The sequence below is a fragment of the Caretta caretta genome, chromosome 1 (genome assembly GCF_965140235.1).
Source record: "Caretta caretta isolate rCarCar2 chromosome 1, rCarCar1.hap1, whole genome shotgun sequence".
Taxonomy (NCBI): Eukaryota; Metazoa; Chordata; order Testudines; family Cheloniidae; genus Caretta; species Caretta caretta.
Genome location: NC_134206.1, coordinates 200,270,821 through 200,283,952, shown reverse-complemented (window position 1 = coordinate 200,283,952; position 13,132 = coordinate 200,270,821).

Sequence of the window (13,132 nt, the reverse complement as noted above, 5' to 3'; positions counted from 1 at the left end):
ATCCAGGCTGCATCCCCCGGGGCGGCCTGTGACATTGGAGATGTAACACACTGGCTTTGTAATGACAACCCCAGAGACCGGGTCTGGAAATGGAATTCAGCGTTTCATCCTAGAAACTACATTAAGTTTGGCAGCATCAATGCTGGATGTTTAATGGTCCAGTGCATAAGACACTGGTGGACAAGGAGTCAGGAATCCTGAGTTCTACGCCTGCCTCTGCTACTGACAGATCATGAGACCTTGGGCAAGTCACTGCACTTCAGTTTCTCTCTCTGTGAAATCTAATCTACATGGCGGAAGATGATACTTAGGAACCATCTTTTAAGTGCTTTTCAAACTATAGATGAAAAGGGCTAAGTGCTAAACAATATGAGACTCCCTGGAACTACATTTGTGCATCCTAACAGGGTTTTCCCCCATCCTTCATCTTTCTGCAGTAGATGCATGGAATGCCAAGTACTTTCAGATAAAACCTGAAAGCCTGAATTCCTGTCTGTTCTGCATAGATATTCAAGACCCCACCAAACACTTTTCATAAGGTTAGGGGTTCACCCCAGTGTCCCTGGCTAAGTTTTTTCCATTTTGCCGTGAGCCTGGCTTCTAACCTGCACCCCGGAGGTAGCTGAAAACACTAACCTCTGCTGGTATCTGAGTCTCTGACCCAGCTGGTGTAGTGGAATGAATGGTACAGGGCCTATATGTGATTGGAATTTGGAAGAGGGAAAGGTGGCTAAGGCTCACTGCAAACAAAAAGGAGGCCCTGGTGGGGAAAGCAGCCTGACAAGACAATGGGAATGATATCCACACCCTGCCTAAGGATTGTGGCAGCCATTTGTCACACAGGTTTACAGCTAGGGGTCTTATTAGATCCCGAGCTGCTCCTGCGTGCTTGGGTGGCCACTCTGGTCAAGAACAACTACAGTATTTTCCACCTAAGCCTGCTGAGAAGAGTGTGACCAATGCTCTCCAAATACAGACCTTGCTACAGTCAACCATGTACTTGTCATCTTGAGACTGTGCTACTGTAATGCCCTCTATGTGGGGCTACTCCCTGGCACCATTCAGAAACTGAAGTCAAGCAGCTGTATTGTGAGCTGCATTGTACGTCACTCAGGGACACCTTACGCCAGAGCTCTAGGGACTTCTCTGGTTGACTTTTAGCTTCCCACTTGGGTTCAAAGTATTTGTGATGGGCCTATGGAGCCCTAAATGGTTTAGAACTTGGTTACCTAAGGCAGTGATTCTCTACCTTTTATGGCCTGTTGCAACCCAGTAAATAGTCTGGGGTTGGAGACCCTGGGGTGGTTTCAGTCAGGCCCTGCCAGGCTGGGGGGTTGGGTCCTGCCCAGCACTCACCCCACAGTGGTGGCTCCTGCAGCTCCTGTGCTGTGGGGCTGGGTGGGCTTGGCTCTCCACTCTGGGTGTTGCAACCTCCAGGGCTGCAGCGCCACTCAGGTTTAGCCCCCTCCCCCTGGCTGGACCAAATTTGTCTGAGTGGAGTTGTGACCTGGCACATGGGGTTGCAGGGCCACTCACTCAAATTTGGCCTACCTGGGCTCTCGTCTTCATGACAGCTGGGCCAAAGCTGAGTGGCGCTGGGACCCTAGAGGCTGCAGTGCCTGGAGCTGGGAGGCGAGCACAGCCAGCTGCGTGGGAAAGGAGCCACAGGAGCTGCCACACAACCCTTTGAAACATTTTGGTGACCCAATTTTGGGTCCCAACCCAGAGGTTGAGAAACCCTAATGTAAGGGACCATCTCACCCACCAATTCCATGAAGCCTACCACTGACAACATCCACACTGACCCTCAGTATCCAACTGTAAGTAAACTCTTTGGAACAGGAATTTTGTTTTGGCTGTGTAGATTTCAATTTACTATAAAGAATGGAGGTGACCTGATGAAAGACCTGAAGCTGAAACATATAGGAACTTTTAACTCATACAAGCTACCTATTAGGCATGATTGCTATTTCAATGGAAGGCAGTCTGTTCTGCAGTTTGCTTCCCAAACTGGCCTGAAACAGCCAAGTCCAGTGACCTTCAGGAAATGACGTAAAACACATGTCTTAGGTGTTTGCCTATATTTGGGTAGAGAGGATGGGCCGTTTTTCAGTCTGTTAGTTTTTGCGGAGGGTGGAATGTCCGTTTCAGTTTTGCTCTATATATGTGAAATATCATTTGCAGTGGTGTTGTAATCATGTTGGTCCCAGGCTATGAGAATGACAAGGTAGGTGAGGTAATATCTGTTTGTAACACTGCACCTCCATATTCCTCATAGTTGTATTATTATGATACAATTATTACATAATGATGATGCATTTTGTACAAGATGGGTCATGTGAGATGTCATTGGAAAAGTTATGATTTGCTCAATATGATTATCCTATTTGTATGCATGTATCATTTTTGTATCTGAAGTTAGGAATATTGAGTAGGTATCTGTATTTCAAATGTGCTGACTCTGGAAAACACCCACAGCTAGCCTTTCAGGTACAACAATGGTGAAGCTAGACAGTGCTGATGGCTCATCAGCAAAGACAATGGACTATGATATGGTTTAGCCTTTCTGGAAACATTTCAGCCAGCCTGTAAGTAATGGCTGCTAATACCCAGCAAGGCTATGTGACCAGACCACATGATACTGAACTCCATTTTGGGTATCTATATTTTTCCACAAACTGGGATAGGAACTGTTTTTGGAACAAAGAATTCCCACCATATGTTAAAGCGATATAATGTGGGGTGTGACATCATCTAGTGGCCTCACTCCCCACACAAGAACACTTCTGAAAACACCTGAGGACCAAAGACTGAACTAGGGGAAGTGCTGGTCCCCGGCTAAAAGGATTTCTAGCCTGTGTATGGAAACCTGGTGGACTGCTTGTATCATCAGCCAGGGTGATAAATTGCTAATTCATATCCAGTCTTTCTAGTATTTTAGGCTTTGTTTGCGGTTTTGTTTATTTACTAGGTAATCTGCTTTGATCTGTTTGCTATCACTTACATGTATCTTGTTGTAGTTAATAAACTTGGTTTTTGCTTTATCTAAACCCATGTGCCTTTGAGTGAAGTATCTGGGGAAAAATCTCAGCTTGGTTAACATGGGCATGTTGTATATTCTTCCCCACATTGAGGGAGGAGTGAACTATTTATGAGCTTACATTGTACAGATCCCTGTGCAATGCAAGACGGTATAATTTTGGGTTTATACTCCCATAGGAGGTGTGAGCCTGGGGAGCTGGGAAACTGGCTGGTGTCTCCTGCCTGTCTTTGAGTGCTTAAGTACAGCAGCACACAGGTAGCTCAGTTTAGGTGTATGGCACCACCTACTGTTGTGTTGGGTGATAACAGGGCCTGATGAGGCTGGCTGTATTTCCAGCACAGCAGTGTGGGCAGGGCCAGCCCAGCTGTGTGTCTTAGAGGGGCGCAGTGGTTCCCACGGCTCCCAGATTGCACCCCAGGGGTTACAACCCATCACACTGATATTGGACCCACTTCTGATGGTGAGAGACACAAGCTTTCAAGCTCACACAGAAAGAGCTCTTCTTCAGGTCTAGAAAAGGTACTCAGGGTATCATAGCTAAATACAAGGTGGAACAGATTGTTTAGCATAAGTAGTTAACACATATTCCAAGGGACCATTCAAGGTGAAAAGAACAGGTACTTGTGGCACCTTAGAGACTAACAAATTTATTTGAGTATAAGCTTTTGTGCTTCATCTGATGCAATGTGATATATGCTATCATGTGCCAGCAATGCCCCTCTGCCATGTACATTGGCCAAACCGGACAGTCTCTACGCAAAAGAATAAATGGACACAAATCTGACATCAGGAATCATGACGTTCAAAAACCGGTAGGAGAACACTTCAACCTCTCTGGTCACTCAGTAACAGACTTAAAGGTGGCAATTTTGCAACAGAAAAGCTTCAAAAACAGACTCCAACGAGAAACTGCTGAGCTTGAATTAATATGCAAACTAGATACCATTAACTTGGGTTTGAATGGAGAATGGGAGTGGCTGGGTCATTACACATATTGAATCTATTTCCCCATGTTAAGTATCCTCACACCTTCTTGACAACTGTCTAAATGGGCCATTTTGATTATCACTACAAAAGTTTTTTTCTCCTGCTGATAATAGCTCATCTTAATTAATTAGCCTCTTACAGTTGGTATGGCTATTTCCACCTTTTCATGTTCTCTGTATGTGTGTGTATATATATATATATTCTTACTGTATGTTCCATTCTATACATCTGATGAAGTGGGCTGTAGCCCACAAAAGCTTATGCTCAAATGAACTTGTTAGTCTCTAAGGTGCCACAAGTACTCCTGTTCTTTTTGTGGATACAGACTAACACAGCTGCTACTCTGAAACCTGTCATTATTCAAGGTGAAATGGCCCATTAACAGCCTTGCAGCCATAGGATTGAAGATGGGGATTAGTGGTTACAGATTGTTATAATATGCCATAAATCCAGTGTGAAAAGGTGGGTGAGGTATTATCTTTTATTGGACTCACTTCTGTTGGTGAGAGAAACAAGCTTTTGAGCTTACACAGAGCTCTTTGAAAAGCTCAAAAGCTTGTCTCGCTCATCAACAGAAGTGGGTCCAATAAAAGATATCATCACATCCACCTTGTCTGTCTGATATCCTGGGACCTACACAGCTACAACAACACTGCAGAAATCTAGTGTCGTTATTTAGACTGTGATTTTGAGTGCCTAGCAAAGTAATGAATTTAAGCTTCAAGGCTCATCTTTCGAAGATGTGCAGGTTTCCTCTGAGGACTGAGAGGTCAGATATGAAGTAATTGCTTGTGAAGATTGTTCGCCCAGGGGTGATATGGTGTTTTTGTCTTTTGTCATTTTTCTGTGTGAGTTCATTTATGGCTTATTACAACAAGCTGTAACCCACTAACCCCCCCCCCTTTTTTTTTCCTCTGACTGCTGGGGTGCTAACGGGCCACTTTACCTTGAATAGTCTCTTAGAATATGTGTTAACTACTTATGCTAAACAATCTGTTCCACCTTGTAGTTAGCTGTGACAATCTGAGTACCTTTCCCAGACCAGAAGAAGAGCTCTGTGTAAGCTCAAAAGCGTGTCTTTCTCACCAAAACAAGTTGGTCCAATAAAAGATATTATCTCCCCTACCTTATCTCTGAAATATCATATCTTGTTTCATTTAAAATTAGATTCTGTATTTGTGCTGGAGATGGAATACAGAATGTGTGTTTCATGAAGACACACACACACAAGGCACCACCACCAATGAATGAAATAAAGTTTCCTTTTATGCTTCACTGACCCTCTCACTTGATTGTCTTTTGCATCCCAAGATCATAACCCAAGTGGGTTGTATCTTCTACTGAACACAGGGACTTTTGCCATGTGTACTGTCTTTATAGGCTTGAATAAAGACTGGGAGTGGATGTGTCATTACACAAAGTAAAACTATTTCTCCATGTTTATTTCCCCCCACACACACACACACACACAGTTCTTCACACATTCTTGTCAACTGCTGGAAATGGCCCACCTTCATTATCACTACAAAAGGTTTTGTTTTTGTTTTTTTTCCTCTCCTGCTGGTAATAGCTCACCTTACCTGATCACTCTCGTTACAGTGTGTATGGTAACACCCATTGTTTCATGTTCTCTGTGTATATAAAATCTCCCCACTGTATTTTCCACTGCATGCATCCGATGAAGTGAGCTGTAGCTCACAAAAGCTTATGCTCAAATAAATTGGTTAGTCTCTAAGGTGCCACAAGTACTCCTTTTCTTTTTGCAGATACAGACTAACATGGCTGCTACTCTGAAACCTGTCTTTATATGATTCAGCTTCATATTCTGATCTGTGTTGACAATGTATTACCTAATTTATAGTGAAAAATAAGCAGATCATGAGATATCCTATGGCATGAGGATGAGGAAGGCTTATAGAATTCTCTCTTGGACTCATACACATTTGGTGAAACAAGCATTTAAGGCTTAAAAAGACTGCTTTGAAATAACAAAACAAACAGCAACAGTGTAAAGAGTTTGTGTGGGTTTTTGGCCATGGGAAGATTGTAAATCAGTAACTTGCTATCACTATCTCCCAGCTGTTGTCCTTAGAATATGACAGCACAAAAGATTGAAATTCTCTTCTCCTCTTGTGTTAACCTGGGGGAATCTGTAGCATATAATACTAAGCAGAAGGGGCCAGGAAACAGCAAATTGAAATTTTGTTTTCTGAGACACTTTCCAACTAGCTGTAATATTAAGTATTGGTGCAGCAAAGTTATGAAGAACTAGTGAACTCCAAAGTGCATGGGTCTGGTCAGGTCCACTATAGGGTTTGATAAAGAAACCTGGATCAGCAGAGCACAAGAGTACAAGTATATGAAGCCAGGAAAGCAGTTCCTTCTCTAGATCTTGATCAGGTTGCTATGTATCACTGATAGGAGCAAAGCAGACCTGAAGCTAAAGAACCTTGCTTCCCTGACAAGTCACTCGGCATAGGGCAGGAATTTTCAACCTGGGGATTGTGACATCCTGCTACATAGGAGGGGGATCCAGGTAGATGGGCGGGGGAGTCCTGAGGTGGTCCTGGTAGGTAAAAGGGGATCGTGGTGTGGGAAAGGTTGAGAACCTCTGGCATAGGACAGTCATCAGGTGCTGCACCCCATGCTGATCCCCCACATAGTGGTTATGGCCAGGGGAAAGAGGACATGGCTGCGGGGTACTTGCAGAACACAAAGCCACATTTGGTCTACAGTGTGCAGAGCACTCTGGGATGAAGATGTAAGACTCCACTGACTAAAATTAAAGATGGACTGTTGAGCCTTATGATCTTGTATGAAGGCACAGATCTATTCTGCTGACTCATCCAGACAGCCGGAACAAGTGGGCCTCATTGGATTCAGCTCAGGAATACAAAATTGGAAGGGCTTGTCTACATGGGAAAATTTACCAGCAAAAATATACTGGTATAATTATAGTGCTACAGTTATACCTGTGTGACTCATTGTGCAGAAACTCTTATTCTGGAATAAGAGTGTCTCTTTCCAGTATAGCTTATGTCACTTTGAAAGTGGTATAAGATGTACTGGAAAAAGGCACTCTCATTCCAAAATAACAGTATCCACAAAGGGAATTAGGGCTTATCTACACTGGCAATTAACAGTGCTGCAACTTTCTCACTCAAGGGTGTGAAAAACACCCCCCTGAGCGCAGCAAGTTGCAGCGCTGTAAAGCGCCAGTGTAGACAGTGCCCCAGCGCTGGGAGCTACGCCCCTCGTGGAGGTGGGTTGTTTTAGAGCACTGGGAGAGCTCTCTCCCAGCCCTGTGCCATGACCACACAAGGCACATTAAAGCGCTTTAGTGTTGCCAGTGTAGACTAGCCCTTATACTGGTACAACTACAGTGATATAATTATACTGGTATAAGTCCTGAGAATCTCTCTCAGGACTTAAGTTTCTGCATAAAGGTAAGAAGATGGTGAAGCACTTTGTTGAATAAAAATGGATTTAAGCATGTGCTAAATTCTTTGCTAAATCAGTACCATGCTACGTTAAAGTTTGTCACCCTATGTCCAGTTGAGTCAATGGAAAAACTCCCATGGACTCTAATGCACTCTGGATTTGGCCCAAAGGCAGAGGTCCTGAAATTGGAGTCTGTGGTTCACAGAGTTGCTTCTATCCCTATGGTGAACCACCTACCAGTTTCTATGCAGTGATGCCAGCAGGTAGTTGTAGCCTGGTCTGGAAATCTTTTAGTTTCCTAAGGTTTTTCCAACTAAATGAACACAAAACACCTACCAAGGCTTTTTGCACCTTGCACACTTAGGTATGTCTACACTTACCATTTAAAGTGCAAAAAGTCCCTTTTTTGGGCTAAAACTGTGGGAGCTTCTACACTTGTTAATGACTTGTTGCGGTGAAACTCAGAGGTTTCACTACAAAAAGAAAACCACCTTCACGAGAGGCGTACAGTTCTTACCACTGTTCTTTTTGCACTGGTGTGAAAACGAAGACACGTTCTACCAGTGTAAACACCCTTTGATCTTCGGAGGATATCCCACAGTTCCAAAAGTGACCACTTTGGGCCAGCATCTCCGCTGCTCTGACACACGGACATCCGCCCCTCCCTCTATAAGCTCCAGAAAGTTTGAAGCTCCCTTTCCCTTTGTTTGTAGATGTGGTGGGGAAAGCAGGAGGTTTTAAAAAAAATGCCACAGAAGAAACCAGGAAGTAATGGGGCTGCTGGGACATGAAGCAGGGCAGCACGGGGCACTAAGCAGGGACCCAGAATGCCTTCCGCTCACCACCCACTTCCCACAAGACCTATCAAGAAAGCTGCACTGTGGGATAGCTGCCCTACAGCACTGCTCTCATCGGTGATGGAAGTGTTGGTAGTGTAAACACACTCTGACGCCTCAGGAATTGAGGGAGTACCCAAACCAGCACTTTCACCGGTGAAACTTACAGTGCAAAAACTCTGCAAATGTAGACACACCCTTATTCATGTATTCCTTTCTTGAGTGTATATTTGGTGCAAATATAACCATCATCAAATTTGCAGATGCCAAATGAAGGATGAAGGAACATAAAGCATACAAAGGGAAAGGACCCAAAGGCAAAGTGACCCCAGAGAGACCAGAGAAATACGTGGTTTTTCTAACAAAGGAAGAATGAGGAGTACTTGTGGCACCTTAGAGACTAACAAATTTATTTGAGCATTTGTTAGTGTCTAGGTGCCCCAAGGACTCCTCATTCTTTCTGCTGATACAGACTAACACGGCTACCACTCTGAAACCTTTCTAACAAAGGGAGATTCTTTACTAATTATATAAAATTCCTGTATCATGAGAGGAAATAAAGAGCACAGGTACTACAAAATGGATGGGGCGTTCCACAGTTGCACCCACCCCAATAAAGAGATTTGTTTTCATCTTCTCTACAGTAACTTAATACAACAGCTGCCACAGGGAAGATGCGGAATCAGGAGGTTAGGAGGGAAATTGTCCACAAAAAAATCTTTGTCTTAAGAAGTGAAGGAAGACTGAAAACCATTCCTTTAAGGCAACCACAATACTCTAAAATAAATCTGTGCAATTCCCTTGAGAGGAATCATGTGAGTGTAGCCAAGAACTGGGACCCAGGGTCAAAGATACAGTATGATTAGAGAATACCCAAAAGACAGCATGGGTTTGTGGTCTGAGTGCACAGCACTTGGAGATAGAAAGTTCTGACTTCTAATCTCATCTCTCTGACCTGGGTAAAAGCACCTTCACACTCTGACTGTATTTTCCACGGCATGCATCCGATGAAGTGAGCTCTAGCTCACGAAAGCTTACGCTCAAATAAATTTGTTAGTCTCTAAGGTGCCACAAGTCCTCCTACTCTCTGCTTCAATTTCCCTACGTGTGCAGTGAGGTAATACTGATTTGCCTATCTCACAGGATGCTTGTGATAATTAAAGGTTGTTTGTAATTTTTTTTTTAAACAAGTCACTTTATTGGATGTAAGGTGTTACAAACACAAAGAAACAAAGGTATAATTTTTGGTACAGAATGACATTATCCAACAGCAGATGCATGCACTGTGCAAGGCAAGAGAAATGTGGAGTGAAACCCTGACCTCATTGATGTCCATGGGAGTTTTGTCAATGGGCCCAGGATTTCACTCATGGTCTAAGTGCTCTGAGCACAAGAACGGAAACCAGACTTTCAGCTCTGACACTACCCACATCTGTGGCTCCAAGCAAATCACTTAACATTTCAGTGCATCTGTAAAGTGGCAGTGGCAACTCTTAACCAATTATCCCTCACAAGATCCCAGTGAGCCAGATAGGTAAGGGTTATAAGGAACTTTGAAGATGAAAGATGTTAAGTGTTATTATCTTTGGTTTTTTGAATAAAGACAGGACTTAGCTTATAGGTTATGATAAAGGAGATTCAGACTGTAGATGGAACACTGATGTTTATACATCCTTTATAATGGGCATATGTAAGGGTTATGGATAGAGCTGGGTGAAATTTTTCAAGCAAAACTTTTCTTTGCTGAAAAATGCAGATTCAGTCGACTGAAATATTTTGCAAATTTATGGTGAATTCGCCAGCTTGTTTTGGTCAGAAAAAAGTAAGAAATGATCTAAATGTTTTGTTCTGATATTTTAGAACTTAAATGTTTAGATTTTTCAATTCAAAATGACTTTTTTTTTATTTTTATACAATGTTATACTTTTATACCATTTTATTTTAAAAAGATTTTAAAAACTCAAAAATGAAATGAAACATTTTGTTTGACCCAAAACAATTTTTTGTGGGTGATTTTTTTGGCCAGTGAACTGAAAAATCAGTTATTTGCACAGCTCCCATTATGGCTTTACACTGCCTGTTTTTGAATACCTAGTACAATATTGATCAGTGAATGGCTCAATTTTGAGAAGTCAAATCCCACTGAAGTCAATTGGAGCTATAGGTGTTCTGCACCTTTGACAGTCAAGCCATGGGTTTTGTGACAGAGCTATCTTCTTCATCCTCTGGCCTACCTCAAACAGCCCAGACACACATCTGAAAGCACCACTGTGTTATTTATTGAGTCCCCTCTACCAGTACAGGCTTGTGCAGAACCATACAAATGAAAGTAACTTCCCCTTCACCCACTCCCGGGGAAAGGAGAAGGAAAGATCTCCCCATCATAAGATTCCATCCCCCCGCCCAGCTCTAGGCTCCTAAGCACTCTTTCACGTTTCTAGAATGCGGGAAATTTTAAATAACGAGTAGGGTGTGTATCTTCCATACCTGAAAACAGAAAGAAAAAAATTCTCTTCCTGTGGAAAATAATGCTTCAAAATATGGGAAATAGCAGAGTTTAGGTTAAGTTCAAGACATGTATACTGTTGAATAATCAAGGAAACGGCTGCATACCCGGAGCAACCAGAAAACATCTTGATTCCTTCAAGACAAAAGCTGCTGATGCCAAAAGTACAATGAAGATCAACAATCCTGTCTAAAAATAAAGCAGGGTCTGCCATACTTGGAGCCTTTCAAAGCCTTTTACTAAGCAAAAACTGGCTATTTATGGTCCATTATCAGGATGCTGCAGTCACATTGCACAAGAAGTAAACATTTAAAGAGACACCATTTAGATGTTTCGGAGCATTACTTACATTTTGCAAAAACAGAACTGTTGTGGGAAGGGATAATAAACCAACACTTCTTGAGCCTTAAAAATCCACTTCTATCACTGGAAGAGAGTTTCTTTAGTACAGGAATCCAATAATATTCTGCTGAATTCAGTCTGAGGACTGGAAATTCCCTTCAATGAGAGATGGACTTTTAAAATGCCAAAAGTGCAAATAAAACAGAAACATTTTCTTAAATCTGAAACAAAACTCCAAGGGAAAGCAAGTTTTGTCAGTTCAAACCTGCTCTTACTTTCTTGAGAACCCAGCACAAGAGCATTGGGCTAGTGCATGAGAATCAGAGAGTGAAAGTGACTATAAACAGAGAGTGAAACTAACCAGACTAAATTCACTGGCCCAATTGAGTGAAGAGCAAAAAAATAAAATAAACAGCATAAATGGTGAAAAAATATTTGAATAATAGAAATTGTTATTAAAGTGACTCAGGGAAGAATGTTATTTTTTTTAAGAATATGGATTTTTATCTTGAAAGAGTCCCTCTAAAATACAGACAGGAAGTATTAAAAATATCATTCAGACTCCTGAGCAATGCCCACATTTGACAGTGTTTTTAAAGGGAGTTTAGTGTTGGTGAAAGATGGCCTGGAGACTGAAGCCCTCCACCCACCGAGTAGATGAAGCCAGGGCAGCAGCATTACAAGGTCCCTGCATTACCCTGTCAATATCCATCAGCAAAGGAGGCCATTGTAAGGACTTGTTTACACTAGAAAATTAGGTCAGTTTAATGACATCGGTCAGGGGTGTGAGAAAACTGTCCTAAGTCCCAGCACTAGGTTGATGGAAGAATTCTTCTGTTGACCAAGCTACCACCTCTTGGGGAGGTGGATTACCTTTGTTGGCAGGAGAATCCCTCCCATCAGCATAGGTCGTATCTACACCGAAGCACTACATTGGCACAGCTGCTGGACCACCAGTGTAACATTTTAAGAGTAGACAGGCCCTTACGGGTGAAAAGGATGTCCATTCCTTATCAGTCCTTAGCCTTTTTGCTGAGACTGACAACAAGGAGGCCAAATACTGAGGACAGCCTTTTGTCCTCTAACATATGGCCTGAGATCAGCACACTTTTCACATAGGCCACGGAACAGTCAGTGTGTCCTTGGTATCAGCCAACCCAGGCTAGTGCTGAATTGGTGACGGGACGGTTTTAAGATCCCTTAAAGGCTTTGTATCCCTTTGTGAGTCCCTAGCACCATCTAGACCTCCAGATCCCTCAGATGCAATAAGCAGAAATCCAGCACAGCGAAAGGGGCACACGAGGAGGCTGGCCTGAGGTAGCTCAACTGGTTAAACCCATCTCTACTATCTTGTAACATTGTGTCATGAAGGCAGCTCCCTCTCAAGTTGATAATCTGGGATATTAACACCTACCCTTGAAAATCCCAACCCCAGCCTGGGTTGCTTTCTTACCATGACAACAGTTAAAGGGTCATCATACCTTTTTTGCTGTCGCGGTGTAGGCACCATTGCAGGAGGCTCCAATCCCCCTCAGCCCGTACAGTGAACTGCAGGATACTCAACCTATCCAACCTACCCTTGGAAGAGTGAAGACTAAATTGACACGAACAGGATTTGACCCAGTAGTTCAAGGGAGTGAGGGTACTACAGAGCTACTGCTCAGGTGACTAACCCGTCCCTACTAACTAAGGGCTTGACTGTGGGTGCACAGAAGGGAAGAGGGGGTAGAAGCAACCTTTCCTTGTATGTTCCCCCCGCAACCACAGTCACTTTTTTGGGAGAGCAAGGCGACAGCCCCCTCCTAGCATAGCGGAGATGCAAACCATCCCAAAGGAACCAGGGATCAGCAAGGAGGAGCACGGTCATAGCCTGCCCCTTTCCATGCCAGACAGGCAAGGAGGGCACTGTACACCACCCGAAGGGATGGCACAGAGTTCCCTATATGGTGCTCTAGGAGGGATTATGCCTCCTGAGGC